This window comes from Pseudophryne corroboree, chromosome 2 (assembly GCF_028390025.1).
Source record: "Pseudophryne corroboree isolate aPseCor3 chromosome 2, aPseCor3.hap2, whole genome shotgun sequence".
NCBI lineage: Eukaryota > Metazoa > Chordata > Amphibia > Anura > Myobatrachidae > Pseudophryne > Pseudophryne corroboree.
In genome coordinates, this window is record NC_086445.1 from 789,735,138 (window position 1) to 789,762,453 (window position 27,316).

The 27,316-nt window shown below is 49.4% G+C and overlaps 1 protein-coding gene across 3 annotated transcripts in view; it reads left to right on the forward strand.

Annotated features, from left to right (window-relative positions):
- The window catches only part of SYTL5 (synaptotagmin like 5), a 513,325-nt gene that overhangs the window by 32,576 nt on the left and 453,433 nt on the right, over window positions 1-27,316 (forward strand). The gene's annotated exons all lie outside the window — the stretch shown is intronic.

The following is a 27,316-nucleotide window of genomic DNA, read 5'->3' on the forward strand; positions in this document are numbered from 1 at the left end:
TATATTGTTCTCGTTCATCTGCGCCCAGGAGTTCACCTTTCTCATCAGTAGATTTGGTCCTAACTCTAAATGGGTCCCAAAGTGTTTTAACAAACTTGGGTACTTACCCAATATTCTTGCTAAGATACTTGTTTGACTTACTGTGACAAATAATATCTATTTACTAAACAGGCTTCTTACCCAGTGAGAAATTTAGTTTAAAACATTAGGCTCTGCAGAGAAAATTTGGGTTCTTTGCATACAGCTCTGCAAAAAATCTGTGCTCTTTATATGATTGGGCGTCTGTGACCTCGCTAACCAGTGTAGGTCAATACAGACACCTTCACCTGTTTTCTCCCGACCTATCGCAGTGCGTCTCATGCAGTCTCTCTAACCACTTCTATTATATTTACCACAGCCAGGCCTCAACGTATTCCGGGTTCCAGGTAATGTGTACCTGTTCTCTTGCTTTCTTGATGACCCTGATTATGTATGTAGGAGTTATACTTTTAAATGTGTATACTTTTAAAGGGTGTGGTATAGCACATAGACAGTTAAAAGGTAGACAGTCATTAGATAGACACCATATGGTCGACAGTCAAAAGTCAGACAGTGTCAAAAGTCAGACAGTCAAAAGTCAGACAGGGTCAAAAGTCAGACAGGGTCATAAGTCAGACACAATTTTTTTTGTGTGTGTTTTTAAACATTTGTAACCCAAATTTGGTGAAATTCGTCCCCTTGCGGGCTCGCTACGCTCGCCACACTTCAGGCTCGGTGTCTCACTTTGCTCGCCACAACTTTACTAAAAGGTAATAGTTTGTGGATAGTTAATCAGCCAAAAGTTTTAAAAAACACAGAAAAAAATTATAATTTTTGTGTCTGACTTATGACCCTGTCTGACATATGACTGTCTAACTATTGACCCTCTCTGACTTTTGACCCTGTCGGACTTTTGACTCTCTGACTTTTGACTGTCGACCAAATGGTGCCTACCTAATGACTAGCTATCTTTTAACTGTCTATCTATAGAGTGGAACCCAGTTGCACAATGCATCTGACTCAACATATGTATTTAATTTTGTTTTGTGTGTGTATCTTTTCCCTACACACATCACTCATATGCTCCCACTTCTAGATGAACCCCAAAATCAGTCATTAAAAAAAATAGTAAGTTGGACATTGCTAAAAACATGTTCTAACCCTTATGTTGAAGCAGCTTGGATTGTTTTACTAGCAGATGGGAATTGCTGTGTAGAGGATAACAGAAAAGCTGAATGAACAGATGCCTACACACTGGATACTAGAGGCCAGGCTTCATTTGCATACAAATAACCAAAATAACACATCATCTTGTTCTACAAAATAATTACATGTTTTATAAAGCTATTAAAGAAAAATATATATTTTTATCACAGTATATGTAATTTGTAAAACAGTCGGTCATGATGGACAGCTTTTTATTTGTCATTTGAAATGGTTCTTATTTTACACTATGGGGTAGATTTAGTAAGGTCCCGATTTTGACCGAGATGACGTTTTTTCATCAAAGTGTCATCTCGGTAATTTACTAAGCAAAAATCACGGCAGTGATGAGGGCATTCGTAATATTTTGGAAGTCCTAGGAAAAAATCACGAATCAATACACCATCGGTCAAATACGCCTGCAATTTGCTAGAAATCGGGAATTTACTAAAAAGTGCAAAACACAAACACTGCCGACAATAGCCAAACACTGCCGTGATAAAATACAAATCGTGAAAAAGTGCTAAAAATAAACAGACCTGCTTTTTAATCCCGTGTTTGTATAGGCATGCACGGATCCATGAGATCCGTGCATGTTTTTCAGTGGGAAGGGGTGGGAAATGTTCTAAATTTTCTGGAAAAAAATTGCGTGGGGTCCCCCCTCCTAAGGCAAACCAGCCTCGGGCTCTTTGAGCCGATCCTGGTTGCAGAAATATGGGGAAAAAATGGACAGGGGTTCCCCCATATTTAAGCAACCAGCATCGGGCTCTGCGCCTGGTCCTGGTTCCAAAAATACGGGGGACAAAAAGAGTAGGGGTCCCCCGTATTTTTGAAACCAGCACCGGGCTCCACTAGCTGGACAGATAATGCCACAGCCGGGGGTCACTTTTATACAGTGCCTTGCGGCCGTGGCATCAAATATCCAGCTAGTCACCCCTGGCCGGGGTACCCTGGGGGAGTGGGGACCCCTTCAATCAAGGGGTCCCCCCCAGCCACCCAAGGGCCAGGGGTGAAGCCCGAGGCTGTCCCCCCCATCCAATGGGCTGCGGATGGGGGGCTGATAGCCTTTGTGATAAGTGTTTGATATTGTTTTTAGTAGCAGTACTACAAGGCCCAGCAAGCCTCCCCCGCAAGCTGGTACTTGGAGAACCACAAGTACCAGCATGCGGCGGAAAAATGGGCCCGCTGGTACCTGTAGTACTACTACTAAAAAAATACCCCAATAAAGACAACGCACACACACCTTGAAAGTATAACTTTAATACATCCATCCACACCTCCATATACACATACTTACCTTATGTTCCCACGCAGGTCGGTCCTCTTCTCCAGTAGAATCCATGGTGTACCTGTAGAAAAAATTATACTCACATAATCCATGGTTGAAGGCTCCTCGGTAAATCCTTTTGTAATCCACGTACTTGAAAAAATAAAAAAACGGATGCCCGACCACGAACTGAAATGGGACCCATGTTTTCACATGGGCCCCCTTTCCCCGAATGCCAGAAACCCACTCTGACTGATGTCTAAGTGGGTTTCTTCAGCCAATCAGGGAGCGCCACGTTGTGGCACCCTCCTGATCGGCTGTGTGCTCCTGTACTGTATGACAGGAGGCACACGGCAGTGTTACAATGTAGCGCCTATGCGCTCCATTGTAACCAATGGTGGGAACTTTCAGGTCAGCGGTGAGGTCACTTTCGGTCAACCGCTGACCTGAAAGTTCCCACCATTGGTTACAATGGAGCGCATAGGCGCTATATTGTAACACTGCCGTGTGCCGCCTGTCATACAGTACAGGAGCACACAGCCGATCAGGAGGGTGCCACAACGTGGCGCTCCCTGATTGGCTGAAGAAACCCACTTAGACATCAGTCAGAGTGGGTTTCTGGCATTCAGGGAAAGGGGGCCCATGTGAAAACATGGGTCCCCTTTCAGTTCGTGGTCGGGTATCCGTTTTTTTATTTTTTCAAGTACGTGGATTACAAAAGGATTTACCGAGGAGCCTTCAACCATGGATTATGTGAGTATAATTTTTTCTACAGGTACACCATGGATTCTACTGGAGAAGAGGACCGACCTGCGTGGGAACATAAGGTAAGTATGTGTATATGGAGGTGTGGATGGATGTATTAAAGTTATACTTTCAAGGTGTGTGTGTGTTGTCTTTATTGGGGTATGTTTTTAGTAGTAGTACTACAGGTACCAGCGGGCCCATTTTTCCGCCGCATGCTGGTACTTGTGGTTCTCCAAGTACCAGCTTGCGGGGGAGGCTTGCTGGGCCTTGTAGTACTGCTACTAAAAACAATATCAATCACTTTTCACAAAGGCTATCAGCCCCCCATCCGCAGCTCATTGGATGGGGGGGACAGCCTCGGGCTTCACCCCTGGCCCTTGGGTGGCTGGGGGGGGGGAACCCCTTGATTGAAGGGGTCCCCACTCCCCCAGGGTACCCCGGCCAGGGGTGACTAGTTGGATATTTGATGCCACGGCCGCAAGGCACTGTATAAAAGTGACCCCCGGCTGTGGCATTATCTGTCCAGCTAGTGGAGCCCGGTGCTGGTTTCAAAAATACGGGGGACCCCTACTCTTTTTGTCCCCCGTATTTTTGGAACCAGGACCAGGCGCAGAGCCCGATGCTGGTTGCTTAAATATGGGGGAACCCCTGTCCATTTTTTTCCCATATTTTTGCAACCAGGATCGGCTCAAAGAGCCCGAGGCTGGTTTGCCTTAGAAGGGGGGACCCCACGCAATTTTTTTTTTACATTTAAACTTTTTTTTTTTTTAACAAAGTGCACAATGAAGCCCAGCACGGATCTCTCAGATCCGGCCGAGATTCATTGTATTAAAGTCGGCAGTGTTTTACAAGTCACTCACGTAAAACACTGCCAAAAAAAACGAATGACATCGACATCGGAAAACCCGAAAATGCAGAATACGGCAGCTTAGTAAATTAGTCGTAATCAATTCAAAAAGTTGCATATTTACACTTTCGATGTCATTCGTGATTGAACTTTGACCTCAAACGGGAAAATACGAATCTTAGTAAATTTACCCCTATATGTTATTGTGAATTTTAAAAGTGCATTATGTGGTGTTCCTTGCTTTGCAATCTATATGTTATATTTATTTATGGAATAAACATTAGAGGCGTGTAAATGCTGGCAACAGCATCGGAATCCCCCCCCTTCCCTTGCAGACCGATCTCCCAGAGTTGCAGATTTAGTGTACCCAGCCTTATGGAGCTGCAAACAAAAGTCTTTGAATTCAGTGGTACCGTAGGTGCGTCATATAGCAGCAGATACACCAGCAAGTAAATTGTGGCTAATTTAGACTCCTTTGAGGATTTGCTTTTAATCAAAAAGAGCTTACATTATATTTTTCTAAAGCAAATATATAACAAAATAATATTTTCTTGGTTCTTTGTGGCTTTCATCATAATAAGCAGCATGTATGTAGAGTATACAGTGTATGCTTTTGTCCAAATTAGTGCGTGAGAGAATGAGCCAGCCAGAATGAGTAGGTTCATTACAGTAATGTCGTTTGGGATCAGGGTCAGACTGGCCCACAGGGGCACATGGGAAACTACCGGTGGGCCCTACTGCCTGTGGGCAGAGGTGTAGCTAGGCACCATGGTGCCCGGAACAAGGGTATGTGTTGGCGCCCCCTCCCCTGTACTGGTTTGGAGGCCTGGCCAACATGTGGTGGCATGTTATATTTGAAAAGAAACAATTTTTAAATTGGTGACAGGGTCAGTTCAAGACCTTGTAGAGCTCATTGCGAAAGCTTCCTTTGGGTGCCCCAATGTACAAAATATGGACAGTGCGCGCCGAAGGCGAGCAACTAAAATTTTGGGCGTGGCCACAGAATAGTACCAATTCACATTACACCGCACAGTAGTGTCCGCTATTCACATTACACCGCACAATAGAACCGCTTAAATACATCATGCCACAGTAGAGCTCCTTATGCATATTATGCCTTAGTAGAGCCCCTTATACATGGTAAAGCCCCTTATACATGTTACACCACAGAAGAGCCCCTTATACACGTTACACCATGGTAAAGCCTCTTATACATATTACACCACAGAAGAACCCCTTATACACGATACACCATGGTAAAGCCCCTTATACATGTTACACCACAGAAGAGCCCCTTATACACGTTACACCATGGTAAAGCCCCTTATACATGTTATACCACAGAAGAGCCCCTTATACACGTTACACCATGGTAAAGCCCCTTATACATGTTACACCACAGAAGAGCCACTATGGAAGTAGCTCTTTACTTTTTTAATTCAAATAAATTATAAACACTGTGTATGCCCCTCGACTGACCTGACCTCAAAACCCCCCAAACCCCTAAAGAAAATAATGCCCCAGATGTGGCCTCCCACAGACCTGATAATCCCCCCCAATTTGTCAATGAAAATAATGCCCCTAAACTGACCCCCTCCCCAGATCTGATAATCTCCCAATTTCTCAATGAAAATAATGTCCCAGAATTGCCTGAGGGGCAGAAATAGCTGCTCTGAATCAGCTTGAGGGGCAGAGAGAGCTCCAGCATGTGCCGGCTGACAGTGTCTCCTCCTGTCGCCTCTGCCTGCGCTGTTCCCTACCTAGTCTCAGAGTCCGAGCCAGTATGCGCCTCCTCTGCTCCTCCTCCTCCTGCTCTGTGGTGCACGCTCTAACTTCTCCGGCACCTGGAGCTCGCGTTCCACCAGAGCCACCCTCGCTACACCCCTGCCTGTGGGACCTCCTCCTCCTCTAGGGATCAAGTTCCAGACTATCCTAGTGCACTGGATTTATGCATTATACATGTGTTACATTATACTTACATTATACTTCACAATAATTTGGTTTATTATATATTTACCAAGGGGCACAGAACAGTAATGGTTAGCTAAACCTCTGTGGTGGCTGGCCACGCCCCCACTGGAACCTGGCTGCACCTTTAAGCATGGGCCCCTACAGCAGTATTCCCCCGGTGGGCCCTTCATGCTCCAGTCCGACACTGTTTGGGATAGTCTGTGTCTTGGCTTTCCTGTGTGTGTCAGATTAGCCAGATACCTGTTTCATTGCATTATGTAACTGTAGAGCATTCAGTTGCTCTGTGACAAAAGATTTGTGACTATGACCCTATAATTGTAAAGTTTGAGTCATTCTTTTTTTTTAAAGAGACTGTACTTTGCATTGGCACAAAACCTCAGATTATCTTTTTGTTATTTGAATGTTGTCAGTGAAATGGAACTATTTCTGCATGAGTAAACACGCTGCATCAGTTTTAGTCCCTGAGAAGATTAATTGTCTACTTGAAAATGTGCTGTGTAATCAGAGCATGAAATATGAGAAAACCATTGCCTCCTTTCACATAAATTATATTCAATCAAGAAATCTAACTAGAAGATGTGGGACAAGGTGATACTGTATGCAAGATATACTGTATGTATATATATATATATATATATATATTTATATACTGTATGTATGTAATATCTCCTATATATTTGCCTTGGTCTGTGACTCTGTGCCCGTAACGCTGGGCGGAGTCACAGGCACAGATCTGGGCGGATGGACAGTCCCCTCCCTCTGGGACCACTGCCCGTCTCCCCCCAGCCGCCCCCGCACTATGCCCGCCCCGCTCCTCCTGCTCCGCACCGTGCTGCTCCGGGCTCTGGGCAGTAGAGCGGCCGCGTCCGGCGCTCGGTAGCTCAGGAAGGGGGCTCGCTGGGCCGGGTCCCGCCTCTCCATCCTGCTTCAGCGGCTCTGGGACTGGCTGACATCCGAGGAGTTCCGGCAATCTGTGCTGAGCTGCGTGCTGTGCGTGATGCGCCTGGCCCGAAAGGTGGGTGCTCTGCTCCGGGACACTGCTGGGGATTTGGGAGACAGGAATCCACCCCACCCAACCACGGCACACGGCCCGCGGCATCCCGCACCCTCCCACCCGCGGCATCCACCCAACCCGCGGCACTCCCGCCCCCTCCCCCACCCGCGGCGTGCACCCCTCCCCCACCCGCGGCACGCACCCCACCCGCGACACGCACCCCTCCCCCACCCGCGGCACCCCTCCCCACACGCGGCACACACCCCTCCCCCACCCGCGGAACGCACCCCTCCCCCACCCGCGGCACACACCCCTCCCCCACCCGCAACACGCACCCCTCCCCCACCCGCGGCACGCACCCATCCACAACCCGCAACACGCACCCCTCCCCCAACCGCGTCACGCACCCCACCCAACCACGGCAAACGGCCCGCGGCATCCCGCACCCTCCCACCCGCGGCATCCACCCAACCCGCGGCACTCCCGCCCCCTCCCCCACCCGCGGCACGCACCCCTCCCCCACCCGCGGCACCCCACCCAACCACGGCACACGCCCCTCCCCCACCCGCTGCACGCACCCCTCCCCCACCCGCAGAACGCACCCCTCCCCCACCCGCGGAACGCACCCCACCCGCGGCACGCACCCCTCCCCCACCCGCGACACGCACCCCTCCTCCACCCGCGGCACGCACCCCTCCCCAACCCTCAACACGCACCCATCCCCCACCCGCGTTACGCACCCCTCCCCCACCCGCGGCACCCCTCCCCCACCCGCGCCATTCCCGCCCCACCCCCCGCACACACCCCTCCCCCACCCGCGGCACTCCCACCCCCTCCCCCTCCCGCAGCATTCCCGCCCCCTCCCCCACCCGCAGCACCCCTCCCCCACCCGCAGCACACACCCCTCCCCACCCGCTGCACTCCCGCCCCCTCCCCCACCCGTAACACCCACACCCCGCAAAACCCCATGCCCCTCCCCCACCCGCACCACCCCCACCCCTATACCAACCTCTCCCCCCGCTACACCCTCCCCCCCACCCACCCCTCCCCCACCCGCAGCACTCCCCCACCCCACACCTACCTCTACCTACTCCCCCCCCCCCCTGCACCCTCCACCCCACCCACAGCATCCACCACATCCGCACCCCCCGCCCCTCCCCCACCCACAGCACCCACCTCATTCGCCCCCCACCCGCGGCACACACCCCTCCCCCACCCACGGCACCTCCCGTAACACCCACAACCAGCAAAAGCCACCGGCCCAACCCCAAAAACCCTGCACCACCCCCATACCCACCTCTCCCCCCTGCAACCCACCACCCTCCCCGCGGCATCCACCACATACGCCCCCCACCCGTGCCACACGCCCCTCCCTCACCTAAACACCCACAGCATCCTTCACATCCGCCCCCCTCCCGCGGCACACGTCCCTCCCCCACCCCCGGCACTCCTGCCCCTTCCCCCACCCATAGCACCCACACCCTCACCTCCACCACCCGCAGCACTCCCTTTCCCAACCGCAACACCCCTTCCCCACCCGTGGCACCCACAGCACCCTCCGGTATTTTGTTTTGTAACACCTTGCCTCTCTTTATCCTCTCCCTACCACCCTGCCTCTCCCTATCCTTTACCCATCGCACAGCGTTTCTGTACATTCCCCCTTCCCCCCTACGCCTCTCTCTTTTCTGTATGCCCTCTATATTGCCCTGTATTTCTGCATCTGTTCTCTACCGGCCTGCGTATGTTCAAAGGAGTGCAGGGGTTAACGGGGCGTAGCCACAAACGACGGTGTGAAGAGCGCCCATAGGGCGCGATGAATCGCCTAGTATATATATCTCCTATATATTTGCCTTGGTCTGTGACTCTGTGCCCGTAACGCTGGGCGGAGTCACAGGCACAGATCTGGGCGGATGGACAGTCCCCTCCCTCTGGGACCGCTGCCCGTCTCCCCCCAGCCGCCCCCCGCACTATGCCCGCCCCGCTCCTCCTGCTCCGCACCGTGCTGCTCCGGGCTCTGGGCAGTAGAGCGGCCGCGTCCGGCGCTCGGCAGCTCAGGAAGGGGGCTCGCTGGGCCGGGTCCCGCCTCTCCATCCTGCTTCAGCGGCTCTGGGACTGGCTGACATCCGAGGAGTTCCGGCAATCTGTGCTGAGCTGCGTGCTGTGCGTGATGCGCCTGGCCCGAAAGGTGGGTGCTCTGCTCCGGGACACTGCTGGGGATTTGGGAGACAGGAATCCACCCCACCCAACCACGGCACACGGCCCGCGGCATCCCGCACCCTCCCACCCGCGGCATCCACCCAACCCGCGGCACTCCCGCCCCCTCCCTCACCCGCGGCATGCACCCCTCCCCCACCCGCGGCACGCACCCCTCCCCCACCCCGCGACACGCACCCCTCCCCCACCCGCGGCACCCCTCCCCACCCGCGGCACACACCCCTCCCCCACCCGCGGAACGCACCCCTCCCCCACCCGCGGCACCCCTCCCCCACCCGCGACACGCATCCCTCCCCCACCCGCGACACGCACCCCTCCCCCACCCGCGGCACGCACCCATCCCCAACCCGCAACACGCACCCCTCCCCCAACCGCGTCACGCACCCCACCCAACCACGGCAGACGGCCCGCGGCATCCCGCACCCTCCCACCCGCGGCATCCCGCACCCTCCCACCCGCGGCATCCACCCAACCCGCGGCACTCCCGCCCCCTCCCCCACCCGCGGCACGCACCCCTCCCCCACCCGCGGCACGCACCCCTCCCCCACCCCGCGACACGCACCCCTCCCCCACCCGCGGCACCCCTCCCCACCTGCGGCACACACCCCTCCCCCACCCGCGGAACGCACCCCTCCCCCACCCGCGGCACCCATCCCCCACCCGCGACACGCACCCCTCCCCCAACCGCGTCACGCACCCCACCCAACCACGGCAGACGGCCCGCGGCATCCCGCACCCTCCCACCCGCGGCATCCCGCACCCTCCCACCCGCGGCATCCACCCAACCCGCGGCACTCCCGCCCCCTCCCCCACCCGCGGCACGCACCCCTCCCCCACCCGAGGCACCCCACCCAACCACGGCACACGGCCCGCGGCATCCCGCACCCTCCCACCCGCGGCATCCACCCAACCCGTGGCACTCCCGCCCCCTCCCCCACCCGCGGCATGCACCCCTCCCCCACCCGCGACACGCACCCCTCCCCACCCGCGGCACACACCCCTCCCCCACCCGCGGCACGCACCCCTCCCCGTCCCCCACCCGCAGAACGCACCCCTCCCCCACCCGCGGAACGCACCCTTCCCCCACCCGCGACACGCACCCCTCCTCCACCCGCGGCACGCACCCCTCCCCAACCTGCAACACGCACCCATCCCCCACCCGCGTCATGCACCCCTCCCCCACCCGCGGCACCCCTCCCCCACCCGCGCCATTCCCGCCCCCTCCCCCACCCCCCGCACACACCCCTCCCCCACCTGCGGCACTCCCACCCCCTCCCCCACCCGCAGCATTCCCGCCCCCTCCCCCACCCGCAGCACACACCCCTCCCCACCCGCTGCACTCCGGCAATCTGTGCTGAGCTGCGTGCTGTGCGTGATGCGCCTGGCCCGAAAGGTGGGTGCTCTGCTCCGGGACACTGCTGGGGATTTGGGAGACAGGAATCCACCCCACCCAACCACGGCACACGGCCCGCGGCATCCCGCACCCTCCCACCCGCGGCATCCACCCAACCCGCGGCACTCCCGCCCCCTCCCTCACCCGCGGCATGCACCCCTCCCCCACCCGCGGCACGCACCCCTCCCCCACCCCGCGATACGCACCCCTCCCCCACCCGCGGCACCCCTCCCCACCCGCGGCACACACCCCACATCCCAACTGGTTCCATTCCAGGGGCATTCAGGAACAGCTTCTCCTGTTAGTTTTCACTGTATAGCACTCGATGCAACATATAGTGGTGTTAAGTAGAAACTTGGGTATGCTTACATCTCCGGCAACGTGATGCGAAAATGAGGCCCCCCTACACAGAGTTGCTTTAAGAGGGGAAGGGTGCTGTATGCAGGCTCTGATTGGGCCCCCTCCTCTCCGGTGGCGCAGTAGACTCTGGCATTGTGACAGAGTCTACTGTGCATGCACAGATCTCTGGGAACATGGTGCCCGGACGCGTTCCCAGGGACAGCTGTATTACGTATGCGCAAGTCACCAGAAAAAAAGCGTCAGCGCCCATTTTCCGAGTGATTTTTGCTGCCGTGCAGTGAGCGCCGGGCCAATGGAGAGGTGAGTATAAGAAAATGGGTGCAGGGTGTGCGGTGTGTGGGCCAGTGCCTCTATGATCCTCTCTTCAGCTGTGGTCTGTGGTGATATTGCCATATTGGATAACAGGTTCTGTATGTGCTAGCAGTGCACCAGTGAATCAAGGAGGGGATGAGTGGTGTTAGAGACAGTGAGGAAACATCAGTCTGAAGTCACTTCATTAATATTTATACCTTCCCAGTGGTGTACGCATTAGGGGCAGATTTTTTTTCTCTGTCACTCTCTCCCTGTGCGCCTCTGATTGGCCGGTTACAGTGAAGCGGCGGAGGGTACAGGGAGACAACCATCTCCTCTGCTCTACTTCGAGCAGGAGCATCTTTATGCCATCCTGAGATTGCAAATTTTTGTTCAGAAGTGAATAATAAAGCTGAGCTTTCTGTGCTTCTATGAATAGCTCCTCCCATCTACTGTATGGGAAAGCGATTGTGACACGGAGTTGGGGCACCACTGGAGAAATCTGAGATTTTTCCACTGTAACTCCATATCTAATTAGGACGAAGCAGTGAAAAGCCCTGTTATCACTGATGAAAGGGCTTTTTACTTTTACATGAATACACCCCTTTGTTGTCGAAAGAAGAGAAAGGAACATTTAGAAGCACTGTCCATATCTCTATGTGTGAACCAGAATCACAACAGGGTGTATACAGTTAGTGAATGGGTGGAGGCCTGGAATAGGCTTAGAAACCCTGTGTCCCATGCAGCCCATTTTTGTGTGACAAATTTTAGAGAATACATTTGAAATATTTATAGCTAACAAAATAAATCTAAATGAATGTTTATCATGTTGATAAATCGAATCATGTTAATGTATTAATAGTAGAGATGTGCGGCTGGCACATTTCGTGTTTTGTGTTTTGGTTTTGTTTCTAATTCCACTTTCGTGTTTTGGTTTAGGCTTGGTTTTGCCAAAACCACCCTTTTGTGTTTTCGTTTTGGATCTGGATGATTTTTGAAAAAAACATAAAAACAGCTAAAATCACAGAATTTGGGGGTAATTTTGCTCCTACGGTATTTTTAACATCAATAACAACCGTTTCCACTAATGTCCAGTCTATTCTGAACACCTCACAATATTGTTTTTAGACCAAAAGGTTGCACCGATGTTGCTGTATGGCTAAGCTAAGCGACACAAGTGGACAACACAAACACCTGGCCCATCTAGGAGTGGCACTGCAGTGGCAGACAGGATGGCAGATTAAAAAAATAGGCCCCAAACAGCACATGATGCAAAGAAGAAAAAGAGGCGCAATGAGGCAGATGGATGACTAAGCTAAGCGACACAAGTGTGCGGCACAAACACCTGGCCCATCTAGGAGTGGCACTGCAGTTACTGACAGGATGGCACTAGTCCCCAAACAGCACATGATGCAAAGAAGAAAAAGAGGTGCAAGATGGAATTGTCCTTGGGCCCTCCCACCCATCCTTATGTTGTATAAACAGGACATGCACACTTTAACAAACCAGCGACAGGGTCTGCCACACGACTGTGGCTGAAATGATTGGTTTGTTTGGGCCCCCACCAAAAAAGAAACAATCAATCTCTCCTTGCACAAACTGGCTCTACAGAGGCAAGATGTCGACCTCATTCTCATCCTCCGATTCCTCACCCTTTTCATTGTGTACATCCTCCTCACAGAGTATTAATTCGTCCCCACTGGAATCCACCATCACAGGTCCCTGCGTACTTTCTGTAGGCAATTGCTGGTAAAAGTCTTCCCGGAGGAATTTATAATTCATTTTGATGAACATCATCTTCTCCACATTTTGTGGAAGTAACCTCCTACGCCGATCGCTGACAAGGTTACCGGCTGCACTAAACACTCTTTCGGAGTACACACTGGAGGGTGACAATGCCTATTCTATACCTTGTATAAAACACGCTAAAAGGTTAAAGAACACAGTACGCAATTGGCGTATGGAATACCGTAAGAGTACGCACGTAGCGTAATGAACACTTAGCCGTGGATGAGACGCACGAGCGGCACGTTCGCTCATGGCTTAGAGCGTACAGGCAAGCACGCTATAGGCTGCTGACTAACGTAATGATACGCTATCAGCGTAGCGGACGCTCGGGACCACGAGGAGATCACAAGCGGCGCTGACGCTCACAGTGTTAAACCTTTATAACTATACCATAAACAATGTACTTATACTGTAAACCCTTGTGCAGTGATAAGATGTAAATGCAACACAGTGTAACCTTGTCAGTCTAAAACTGTATGAGCGTATGTGACGCTCAGAGAACCCCTTAGCAATATAATAAACACTCAAATACCGGTCTAAGGGTCTAATGCCTTTTAAGGAAATGAATGAACGTTCAATTGCAAAAGAATAATACAATACAAGTTATACACTACCAAGATAACATAAAATACCTAACCGGTTAACTACACACAAAATACAATACAGATACAATTACATTTAAAGGGGGGAAGGAGAGAGAGAGAATGGCTTATAACATTAAATAAGAGACAATATGGTTGCAGAGAACTTACGCACCTTTCTGGATATCCAGCTCCCGATTATCAGCAATGAGAACCGTTGAAGAGAGAGAGAGCTGGCCCAGATCGGCTTGTCCTTTTATACACTACACACAATACAGTACAATGGCCCCTACATTCTTATTGTTCATTGGACACAGGAATTCGTCTTCGCATTATAACAAAAGGTCATAGGTTGGTTCAAACAGGTGGGCTGTGACTATTTCAAACTGCTCAGGTGGGAGGGAAACTGGGTTTCCCGCCGCATGGGTAATAAAGTGCAAATATAGTAAATGTCCATAAACTTCTTATGTCCATAACTATACGCACGAGCGATTAATCCGCTTCAAACCAACACCGGAATATTGCTAATTATATTCTCTTCCGATGGATACTAAACACCACTGTGTAACCCCTGTCTGACCCTTCGTATCAAACAAAGAGGGATCTCTTTGTCCCCGAACATACTACATTAACTAAACTTTCAGATTCTATCAAAGGGACCATAATCTACAAAATACATTATATGAATAAAATATGTTACGATTGAGTCGCCCGCTAGACGAACATAAACTCTACCGTAAATGCGCATACCGCGCGCCTGCGGGTGCACGCAACTGAGAGTATGCGCACGCACGGGAGGGCTCATGCACACGCAGCAGGCACTCGCATGAAGTGCATATATGGCAGTGTGTAGCGTGTTATTTTTCTGACTTTGACAGTCCACCCTTTGGCAGTCACCAATAACTGCCACTTCCTAAAATAGTTCAAAAAGAGAAAAATATATGTCATGTATAATACATTTCTATGATTGGGTAGGGGAGGAGAGGAGAAGGTAGGAAAAGGGTATGACCTAGTGAGATAGCAGAAGCATGTGTGTATGAATCCATGTTTGGGGGGGTCATGTATCATCGTGCCGTATGTGTTTTAAATCAAGCTTCGAGGTATTGCGAAGTATACATTTGAATTCCTTCTTATCCCGTGGTACGGGTCTGTGGATGGGCTGTCAAACTTTACCGAGCTCTCTTCGGCTTTTGGTTGCAACAAAATGGGGGAGCACATTTTAGTTGATGATACATGAATGGGGGAATATGTGAGTGCTGATACCTGTGCCTATATTCCCTATCGACTATGTGTGTTATTACCTGAAGGTTGTAGAGATGAAGATAAAGAACAATTATGGTAAATGCAGTGATAAACTATGTGAGTTTAATATACATTTGCCGATTGAGGTCTTGTCTTGTGTCTTGTCTTGTCTTGTCTCGATGTACATGTTGACTGTAGTCTCCTTGGGCTTTTGCCAAAGTGCGAACAAAAGCTTTCTCAATGTCCATAGACTTACAAAAAGTGTTGGGCTAGCGTAAAATTAAAGGTACTAGGGATATGGGGGGTCTATGGCATAGTCCATCAGTTGTCTGTGTAAAAGGTTGTCAAATTCTTCTTCCAAGCGGATGTCTTTGTACCTTGGAGGAAAACAAAGGAGAAACGGGTGAAAGAAACAGACCGTGGAATCACATTTTCATCACAACATTGTCTCTATCGTTGGGTCATAAACCAAATCAGTCGTTGTTATTACAGTATCTTCACTTCTTAAACTCATCACTCGGGCGCTACGTTTACACTTTGTTAAAACCCGAACGCATCTAAATATCAGACCGACCAATATGATGACACCCGGAGTACACAAAAGAAATTTCCCTACATCCATGATAATTCCTTGAGTCCATTCTCCTAAACCAGAGAACCAATTTCGTGGGTTCAACCATGACACCCAACTGGTCCGCTCATTACCCACAGCGGCAAGGGTGAGATTGTGTTTCCTTCGGAACTCCCATTTTAATTGCAAAATGTCATCCATCTTTTTGTCTATGACCTCGACCGGGTCCTCGGTGCTGTTTGTAATATATGTGCAGCACTTTATTCCATACTGAGTCGCTAGGGTAACACAATACCCGCCTGTCACAGCTGTGAGATAATTGAGAATCATCCTATGCTGAACCAGTTCTGTTTTATAAGCTTGGAGCTCCCTTCCGGTATACCTGAATGTGTCATCATACATTTCAGTGATATTGTCTAATAAATTTGCAAGCGCAGATATGTATTTATAATTTATCACTCCTCTGGCGGTACGAGTGATATCTGACGCGATTAGGAATTGAATCCCGGTGGATTCATTGATCAGGTCAGAGGCCGGATGCTCTGTTCTTTCTATCAGGTGCCGTTTAACGATGTGCTCGTAATGAGTGTGAGTATAAGGAGCTTGGGCACTGCGGTGAATATCCTTCATTTTAGTGTGGGATATGGTCATTACCTCAGGCAGTACTTTTCCAATATAACATAACCCTTCTGAGTTTGGGGCAAGCCACTTATACGCCTTCCTCCCGCATATGAAGTATGCATCATCGGTGAGAACATATGGGACGGAGTAGGACATTACCATATTACACATTTTCCATATGAAATCTCCTAACCCTAATTCTCCCATCTGTTTAGTACACGTATCTGTTTGTACGACATGTGCACAGTATCCTGGTGATACCTCTCCAACTCTCATGATCCTACTTCCTAGGGTATACCTATATTGGAAATATTTTCCACTACCGGCTATGTGGCGTATAAGTTCTGTATCTGTAGGCATTCTATCGGCTCTGTATGAAAAGGTCATGGTTTGGTTATTCCATGACACTTCCCAATTTCCCGGCTTTCGAGGATTGGAAATGTTAAAACATACTAGGGATCTATCCACATGATATTGGTGGAGCTTCAAACTAGGAGGACTGGAGATATTAAACCTCCTGTCCACCGGCCTCCCACCACTTAGCTCAAGTACCTCCCCTATAGTTAAAGGGAATGGTACTAATCCTGATTTGCTATGGCCTTGAGGTACTTGAGAGCATACCCAACAATCTGTCTGATTTAACACTTTACCCACTAAGGAATGATAGTCACTCAATGGATGCCGGTCCATGTGGATATTAAAACTGGACTGACATTTCTTGATGCACCCATCCTCAACTACACTGTCACAGAGTCTACAGATACAGTTCTTTTCAGTTAACAGTCCTTCACAATGTTTACAAATAGCATGGCTGCTGGATCGTTTCCGGTACTCGCCTTTGCTCGGTGATTGTGTTGCTATTGTAAATTTACGCCTCTGTCTCTGTCATCAGAACCTTTCTGGATCCTTTCTCGACCTCACTGGTACTCTCACCGAAACAGACTGCTCTGGTCAACATCATGGTCAACAGGAAAATCCATATCACAGTCTCTTGGGGCAAGTCCATCTTACAGGAGGAGAAAAGGAGAAATTTGTAATGGGGGTACAGAAAAAACAGTTTGAGGGGGAAAGAAACTTGTTACGATAATTAGTTCTCTAGTCTTGTTGTTCTTCTTGTTCTGCTGTCATCTCAAAGGTGCTGTCTCTCAGTCTTCCAACCGAACATTCTGGTGATACAATATTCCTTCCAAATCAGCGATCTCTCTGTAAGGAGCAAAAATCTTGCATTACCATTTGTCTAACTGATGTGTGACATACCATCTTTAAAACATGAAAACATGAGTGAGAAGAGAGAAAAAAAAAAAAAGAGAGAGAGAACAATTCATATACATATATATTACATAAACCAACAATAAACAACAACAGGAAAAAAAAAATTTCAAACATTTTAAAACATTGTCAGATCTGCCGTTCATCATCAGGCTGTCATATCTACATGTCCAATGGTATCCTTGCTCAGTCCCTCCCACCAGCACCTCCATACTCCACCCTTTGTATCTGGCCAGGATACATTGATGCGGGTAGGTCATGCTGGGGTTTGGTAGACTTCTGCAAAGACCAAGTAGCTATGCAATGTTTGAGTCCTGCTGATGACCGTCAGAGATGGGGAAAAAGAAAACATTTCACAGATACATTACAGATTTTTACCCGGTCATTCCTGTGTCTTCAGGGAATGACCTCCCAATTTATTAACCGTTACCTCAGGCTTACCATCAGTCCTAATGATCACTTTTTCCTGACTACATATCATGGGTGTGGCCCAAAATTCTTCCTATATGATCCCTGATTATAATTTGGTGTGTCATAACTTTGCTCATATTCATGTCTAGGGGGTCTGACTTTATGTGGGCTGTTGCAGTTGCTGGCATAATGCCCTTCTCTTTTACAAAGATAACAAACCCTTGGCTTCCTCCATGTGCCAGTGGCCTGGGGTTTCGGTCGATTTGATGCCTCCTCTAATGCTTGGATGCTCATCATCATCAACCGCTTTCCCTGTACTTCCCTGATTTCTTGGATACCATGGTTATGTTGTTGTCTAGGGGGTTGATATGACTTTTGTATATTTCTTGATCTACAATCTCTTGCAAAATGTCCCTCTTTGTGACAATGGTAACAAACTACCACATTTGAATTTCTCACAGGATTTTGGGTCTTAAGCTGGTGTGGCTTTTTGGTTAGAGCCTGTATACTTACAGCCATCAGCTTATTACTCCGTGACTCCCTGTGTCTGGTGATGTTCTGATCATGATCAATAACGGCCTCTCTTAATGTAGCCACCGAGATATTTCTCCAGTTTGGGTTGGTGGTCTGTACCCTTGTTCTCAACACCTCCTTTAAACCATTCATTAATAACTTAACCGCTACTTCTTTATGCTGTGCATTTGTTTTGATGTCTGTGATCCCAGTGTCTCTAGCCATTACTTGCAGTGCTCGATTGAAGTAGTCAGAAGTACTTTCCCTTTCTCCTTGTCTTATGGAGAGGATTTTGTTCCACTTGGCAATGGCTGGGAAATATACTCCTAACTGCTAGTTGATCTGCTTAATACATTCCTGATTGTTTTCCTCCGTACGAGGTACCTCCGTGTCTAATTTACAATCAGCAATAAATTTCGCAGGGTCAACACTGGATGGCAAACATGCCCTCAGCACTGTCCGCCAATCTTTGTTGGTGGGTTCTGTTGAGTTTCCTAGTTCTTTAATAAATCTCTGACATGCAACTAGATCTTTCCTAGGATCAGGGAATTCAGACATAATTGCTCTCAATTCCATCCGGGACCAGGGACGGCGCATTGCACTGTCCTTGACGGGAATGCTTCCCTGATCGTCAGTCTTCCCATTGGGGACTGTGATCACCCTGACAGGACTAAATTCAATTACATCACCTTGTGTTGGTCTTACAATATGGGGTACATTTGTTTGTGCGTGATATATAACACCGTACGTACCTGTGGACACGACCTCACCTGACCCTCCGTTAGGGGGTTTGATTACTGCCTTTACCGATTTGGTCGCGTCCACCTGGATGTCTTGTAGGATGGCTTCTGGAAGAGGTACCGACATCGTGCTGGGCTCACTTTCTTGTTTGTAATCCTGAGGGAAGTTTAACATGGGGTGCAACTTGCATGGGTTAATAGTTGTACATTTAACAGTATTACAATTATCATCGTTACGTTTATTACAATTAGTCTTATCATCTATAATACAGTTGCTAAGTGCATTTTTATCGTACACCATTGCGCCATTCTCTGCAACCATAATCCTCTCCATTGCCATGTCTCTCTTCCCAAGATAAGAGGCAGATATGTAAGTTAAATTTCTTTGCATTTCACTTTCCTGTTGCCACAATTTTAAATCATCATAATGTCTAATACGCCTTTTTGAAGATTTAATCAGGCACACTCTTCTCCTTAAATTCTGTAACACTTCTGGGTTAAAAGTACCTACCCGGGAAAACTTTTCCCCGTCATGCACAGTCATCCCTTCCCATTCATTGCATAATATTTCTGTGTGATGACCATCTTGGTCTGATTTCTCACACATGACCTTGCCGACCTGATTGATCGGTTTCAAATCAACCTGAACCTCGGTTGATCGCCCCTTACCTGAACAAGTAGCCCCCATCTCTGCAGGCGTTGCTTTCACTACCTCTGACTTCCAATCAGGGTCTCCGGCAACCCTCACAGAAAACCAAAATGTCCGGGGTAAGGCTGCGGTGGGGGTTTTGCCTCGAGGTCCGCCCACTTAACTCCGCCCACGTTGGCCAGTACTGCAATCACTGTTCCCAGAGCTGCTGTACCCAACCTAGGGCCCCTATGAATTTTTATTTACTGGGGCGTGTTGGACCTTCCAGTCCCCAGCAAGTATCGGTTGTTGGAATGTCCCCGAGTGATCAGGCTACTTCCCTTAAAATAAAAAAAATTACACAAATCACGTTAACAATGTGCAAGTAGCGTTCTTCTGAATTCAAGACACGCTAATGCACACAATCACATGCGGTACAATCGTATCTGCACACAAGCAACTAATCTTATGTGCGGAACGATCAGTGGAATTGAAAATGTCTGCTGCAAATTCCTTCAGCGATGAGCTTCTTTGGCCTATATGGGTCTCGCACCAACCCCTCTTCGGTTGTACTCTCTACTTCTAGTCTGCTGTACCTGAACCTCTTGTTCTGTGACCTCCTGGTCCGTGACCTCCTGGTCCGTGACCTCCTGGTCTGTGACCTCCTGGTCTGTTATGTACAGCAGACTCTACTGCTCATTAATGTGTCGAGTCTAACAAGGGACGCCTCCCAAGCCACCCCACGATATCACTCTCGCTGGTGTATCTCTTTCTACTGGCCTATGGTTCCCACTTCCGTAATAAAAGAGAAATCTTATATATACACACACTCTTACCACATGTACACTTTAATTTTTATTTCTGTGCAGAAATCCTTTCATTCAGTATTAGCCTAACCCAGAAGAATTGCAACAGAGAAAGTCTTTTTCTTTTAACTTTTAAACTTTTGGATTTGAGATAGATTTGTGTTATTTTCGCGTTACTTCCTTATCGCTTACTAAACAATACTATCGTGCGGTTTGTATCATGTGGACGTATCCGTACGCTCCGTTGCGTAATACACGCTCCGTGCGTCGACCCTTGCTGCGTACGCCCTGCCCTTGTAAGGACACGTGTACACAGACCAAGTACGTCCACAGTTACACACTACACGTTTATCAATGTGAATGATCTTTAACAGTAATCCTTCACTGACCACCACTCAAATCTCCCTTGTATTCTAGGCGAGATTGTGTGTGTGCCTTTTACAATTATTCCCTTAAATATTACTTTTAACTATTAATAACAACAAATGTCTCAACACGTTATCACTAATGTGTGGCAATCTGGAGAATGAAATACGGACAAATACTACTAACCCAGGAATACAGGTGTGTGTATTTATGCGTGCGTTCGCAAAACAGAAACTAAACAGGTTTTAAAAGACAATAACGTACTGTTCCTACCTTTCGGTTCTGGATTCCTTCAGCACTCCTTACTAAGCGAAGCAGACGCTTATCTGGTCAGCACTACGAGGAATATTACCTCCCGCCTTTTGCTGATCGATAATGTCTGCTGAAATTACCTAGTGCAGATATGTGAAGAGCGGGCGAGTCCCCAATTGACAATGACTATTCTATACCTTGTATAAAACACGCTAAAAGGTTAAAGAACACAGTACGCAATTGGCGTATGGAATACCGTAAGAGTACGCACGTAGCGAAACGAACGCTTAGCCGTGGATGAGACGCACGAGCGGCACGTTCGCTCACGGCTTAGAGCGTACAGGCAAGCACGCTATAGGCTGCCGACTAACGTAATGATACGCTATCAGCGTAGCGGACGCTCGGGACCACGAGGAGATCACAAGCGGCGCTGACGCTCACAGTGTTAAACCTTTATAACTATACCATAAACAATGTACTTATACTGTAAACCCTTGTGCAGTGATAAGATGTAAATGCAACACAGTGTAACCTTGTCAGTCTAAAAGCTGTATGAGCGTATGTGACGCTCAGAGAACCCCTTAGCAATATAATAAACACTCAAATACCGGTCTAAGGGTCTAACGCCTTTTAAGGAAATGAATGAACGTTCAATTGCAAAAGAATAATACAATACAAGTTATACACTACCAAGATAACATAAAATACCTAACCGGTTAACTACACACAAAATACAATACAGATACAATTACATTTAAAGGGGGGAAGGAGAGAGAGAGAATGGCTTATAACATTAAATAAGAGACAATATGGTTGCAGAGAACTTACGCACCAGGGGAAACAATCGCAAGCGCCTTTCTGGATATCCAGCTCCCGATTATCAGCAATGAGAACCGTTGAAGAGAGAGAGAGCTGGCCCAGATCGGCTTGTCCTTTTATACACTACACACAATACAGTACAATGGCCCCTACATTCTTATTGTTCATTGGACACAGGAATTCGTCTTCGCATTATAACAAAAGGTCATAGGTTGGTTCATACAGGTGGGCTGTGACTATTTCAAACTGCTCAGGTGGGAGGGAAACTGGGTTTCCCGCCGCATGGGTAATAAAGTGCAAATATAGTAAATGTCCATAAACTTCTTATGTCCATAACTATACGTACGAGCGATTAATCCGCTTCAAACCAACACCGGAATATTGCTAATTATATTCTCTTCCGATGGATACTAAACACCACTGTGTAACCCCTGTCTGACCCTTCGTATCAAACAAAGAGGGATCTCTTTGTCCCCGAACATACTACATTAACTAAACTTTCAGATTCTATCAAAGGGACCATAATCTACAAAATACATTATATGAATAAAATATGTTACGATTGAGTCGCTCGCTAGACGAACATAAACTCTACCGTAAATGCGCATACCGCGCGCCTGCGGGTGCACGCAACTGAGAGTATGCGCACGCACGGGAGGGCTCATGCACACGCAGCAGGCACTCGCATGAAGTGCATATATGGCAGTGTGTAGCATGTTATTTTTCTGACTTTGACAAGGGGGAGCAACTTAGGTAAAATAAAGCCAGTTTGTGCAAGGGCAGCCAAAGTGCCTCTTTCTCTGACGTCCTAGTGGATGCTGGGGACTCCGTAAGGACCATGGGGAATAGACGGGCTCCGCAGGAGACTGGGCACTCTAAAGAAAGATTCAGGACTATCTGGTGTGCACTGGCTCCTCCCCCTATGACCCTCCTCCAAGCCTCAGTTAGATTTCTGTTCCCGGCCGAGCTGGATGCACACTAGGGGCTCTCCTGAGCTCCTAGAAAGAAAGTATAGTTTAGGTTTTTTATTTTACAGTGAGACCTGCTGGCAACAGGCTCACTGCAGCGAGGGACTAAGGGGAGAAGAAGCGAACCTACCTAACTGGTGGTAGCTTGGGCTTCTTAGGCTACTGGACACCATTAGCTCCAGAGGGATCGAACACAGGACCCGACCTCGTCGTCCGTTCCCGGAGCCGCGCCGCCGTCCCCCTTACAGAGCCAGAAGCAAGAAGGTCCGGAAAATCGGCGGCTGAAGACTTCTGCCTTCCTCCAAGGTAGCGCACAGCACTGCAGCTGTGCGCCATTGCTCCTCATGCACACCACACACTTCGGTCACTGATGGGTGCAGGGCGCTGGGGGGGGGGGGGGGGGGCGCCCTGAGCAGCAATAATATACACCTTGGCTGGCAAACTAACACCATATATAGCCCCAGGGGCTATATAGGTGTAAATTAACCCCTGCCAGACGTTTTAAAATAGCGGGAGAAAGCCCGCCGAAAAAGGGGCAGAGCCATCTCCCTCAGCACACTGGCGCCATTTTCCCTCACAGTTTCGCTGGAAGGAACGCTCCCTGGCTCTCCCCTGCAGTACTGCACTACAGAAAGGGTTAAAAAGAGAGGGGGGGCACAAAATTAGGCGCAGTATAGAATATATATGCAGCTATAAGGGAAAACACTCTCTATAGGTGATATCCCTGTGATATATAGCGCTCTGGTGTGTGCTGGCATACTCTCCCTCTGTCTCCCCAAAGGGATTTGTGGGGTCCTGTCCTCTGTCAGAGCATTCCCTGTGTGTGTGCTGTGTGTCGGTACTGCTGTGTCGACATGTATGATGAGGATAATGATGTGGAGGCGGAGCAAATACCTGTGAATGGGATGTCACCCCCTGCGGGGTCGACACCGGTGTGGATGAACTTATGGAAGGAATTACGTGACAGTGTCAACTCCTTACATAAAAGGTTTGACGACATAGGACAGCCGGCTACTCAGCTTGTGCCTGTCCAAGCGTCTCAAATGTCATCAGGGGCTCTAAAACGCCCGCTACCTCAGATGGCAGACACAGATGTTGACACGGATACCGACTCCAGTGTCGACGACGATGAGACTAGTGTACCTTCCAATAGGGCCACCCGTTACATGATTGAGGCAATGAAAAATGTATTACACATTTCTGATAATACCCCAGGTACCACAAAAAAGGGTATTATGTTTGGTGAGAGAAAACTACCCGTAGTTTTTCCTGCATCTGAGGAATTGATATGAGGTGTGTGAGGAAGCGTGGACTTCCCCCGATAAGAAATTGATAATTTCTAAGCAGCGTACCCTTTTCCGCCAGAGGATAGGTCACGTTGGGAAATACCCCCATGGGTAGAAAAAGCGGTTACACGCTTATTAAAAAAGGTGGCACTACCGTCACGGATACGGCCGCCCTGAAGGACCTGCAGATAGAAAGCAGAAAACTACCCTTAAAGCTATATACATACACACGGGCATTATATTGAGACCTGCTATTGCCTCGGCATGGATGTGCAGTGCGGCAGCTGCGTGGTCAGATTCCCTGTCGGATAATATTTATACTATAGATAGGGACAATATTTTGCTGAAAATAGAGCATATAAAAGACGCTGTCTTATACATGCGTGATGCACAGAGGGATATTTGCCGACTGGCATCACAAATAAGCGCTATGTAAAACCATTGCCGCCAGGCGGGGGTTATGGACTCGGCAATGGTCGGGTGATGCCGATTCAAAACGGCACACGGAAGTTTGCCCTATAAGAGGGTGGAACTGTTTGGGGATGGTCTTTCAGACCTCGTTTCCACAGCTACGGCTGGGAAATCAAAACTTTTGCCACAAGCTACCCCACAGCAAAAGAAAGCACTGTATTATCAGGTACAGTCCCTTCGGCCCCAGAAAAGTAGAGGACTAGAGGCTCATCTTTTCTGCCAAGAGGAAAAGGTAGAGGGAAAAAGCTGCAGCACACAGCTAGTTCCCAAGAGCAGAAGTCCTCCCCTGCGTCCGGTAAGTCCACAGCATGACGCTGGGGCTGCTCAGGCGGACCCGGGTACGGTGGGGGCCCGTCTCAGAAATTTCAGCGCACAGTGGGCTCTCTCACAGGTGGATCCCTGGGTTCTTCAATCAGTATCTCAGGGGTACAGGCTGGAATTCGAGACGTCTCCCCCCCGCCGTTTCCTAAAATCTGCCGTACCGGCAACTCCCTCTGCCAGGGAGGCAGTGTTGGTGGCTGTCCAAAAACTGTATTCACAGCAAGTGATTATCAAGGTACCCCTCCTTCAACAGGAAAAGGGTTACTATTCCACAATGTTTGTGGTACCGAAACCGGATGGTTCGGTGAGACCCATCTTAAATTTAAAATCCTTGAACACATATAACAAAAGATTCAAGTTCAAGATGGAATCGCTCAGGGCGATTATTGCGAACCTGGACGAGGGGGATTACAGGGTCTCTCTGGACATCAAGGATGCTTACCTACATGTCCCCATTTACCCTCCTCACCAGGAGTACCTCAGGGTTATGGTACAGGACTGTCACTATCAGTTCCAGACGCTGCCGTTTGGATTATCCACGGCACCGAGGGTCTTTACCAGGGTAATGACCGAAATGATGATACTCCTTCGCAAGAAGGGAGTTTTAATTATCCCGTACTTGGACGATCTCCTGATAAGGGCAAGGTCCAAGGAGCAGTTGGTAGTGGGGGTAGCACTTTCTCGGGAAGTGCTGCAACAGCACGGCTGGATTCTCAATATTCCAAAGTCACAGCTGGTCCCGACGACACGTCTTCTGTTCCTGGGAATGATTCTGGAAACAGACCAGAAAATAGTGTTTCTTCCAGTGGAAAAAGCCGAGGAGTTGTCATCTCTAGTCAGAAACCTCCTAAGACCGGGACAGGTGTCGGTACATCAATGCACACGAGTCCTGGGAAAAATGGTAGCTTCGTACGAAGAAATTCCATTCGGAAAGTTCCACGCAAGGATTTTCCAGTGGGACCTGTTGGACAAATGGTCCGGGTCCCATCTCCAGATACAGCAGCGGATAACCCGGTCGGCAAGAACCAGGGTGTCGCTGCGGTGGTGGCTGCAGAGGGCTCATCTACTAGAGGGCCGCAGATTCGGAATACAGGACTGGGTCCTGGTAAACACGGATGCCAGCCTTCGGGGCTGGGGTGCAGTCACACAGGGAGTAAAATTCCAAGGACTGTGGTCCAAACAGGAGATTTCACTTCACATAAATTTTCTGGAGCTAAGAGCCCTTTACAAGGCCGTAAGCCAAACAAGGCCCCTGCTTCAAAACCAGCCGTACTGATCCAATCAGACAACATCACTGCGCTCGCCCATGTAAACAGGCAGGGCGGCACAAGAAGCAGGAGGGCAATGGCAGAAGCCACAAGGATTCCCCGTTGGGCGAAAAATCACGTGGTAGCACTGGCAGCAGTGTTCATTCCGGGAGTGGACAACTGGGAAGCAGACTTCCGCAGCAGACTCCACCCGGGAGAATAGGGACTTCATCCAGAAGTCTTCCAAATGCTGGTAAACCGTTGGGAAAGACCACAGGTGGACATGCTGGCGTCCCGCCTCAATAAAAAAGATATTGCGCCAGGTCAAGGGAACCTCAGGCGATCGCTGTGGACGCTCTAGTGACACCGCGGGTGTACCAGTCGGTTTATGTGTTCCCTCCTCTCCCTCTCATACCCAAGGTACTGAGGATAATAAGAAAAAGAGGAGTAAGAACTATACTCATTGTTCCGGATTGGCCAAGAAGGGCTTGGTACCCGGAACTTCAGGAAATGATCTCAGAGGACCCATGGCCTCTGCCACTCAGATAGGATCTGCTGCAGCAGGGGCCCTGTCTGTTCCAAGACTTACCGCGGCTGCGTTGACAGCATGGCGGTTGAACACCGGATCCTGAGTGAAAAAGGCATTCCGGAGGAAGTCATTCCTACCCTGATCAAAGCCAGGAAGGATGTCAGCCTGAAGTTCAGACGTTGTAAGGGAGTGCTGCATATTCAGCCCCTTTTTTGTGCCCCCAGTGGCACCTTGGGTTCTCAATGTGATTTTGGAGTTCCTGGAATCACATTGGTTTGAGCCACTTAAAACCGTGGATTTGAAATATCTCACATGGAAAGTGGTCATGTGTTGGCTCTGGCTTCGGCCAGGCATGTGTCAGAATTGGCGGCTTTGTCATGAAAAAGCCCTTACCTGACTTTCCATATGGATAGGGCAGAGTTGAGGACTCGTCCTCACCTTCTCCCGAAGGTGGTATCAGGTTTTCACTTGAACCAACCTATTGTGGTGCCTGCGGCTACTAGGGACTTGGAGGATTCTAAGTTACTGGACGTAGTCAGGGCCCTGAAAATGTATATTTCCAGGACGGCTGGAGTCAGGAAA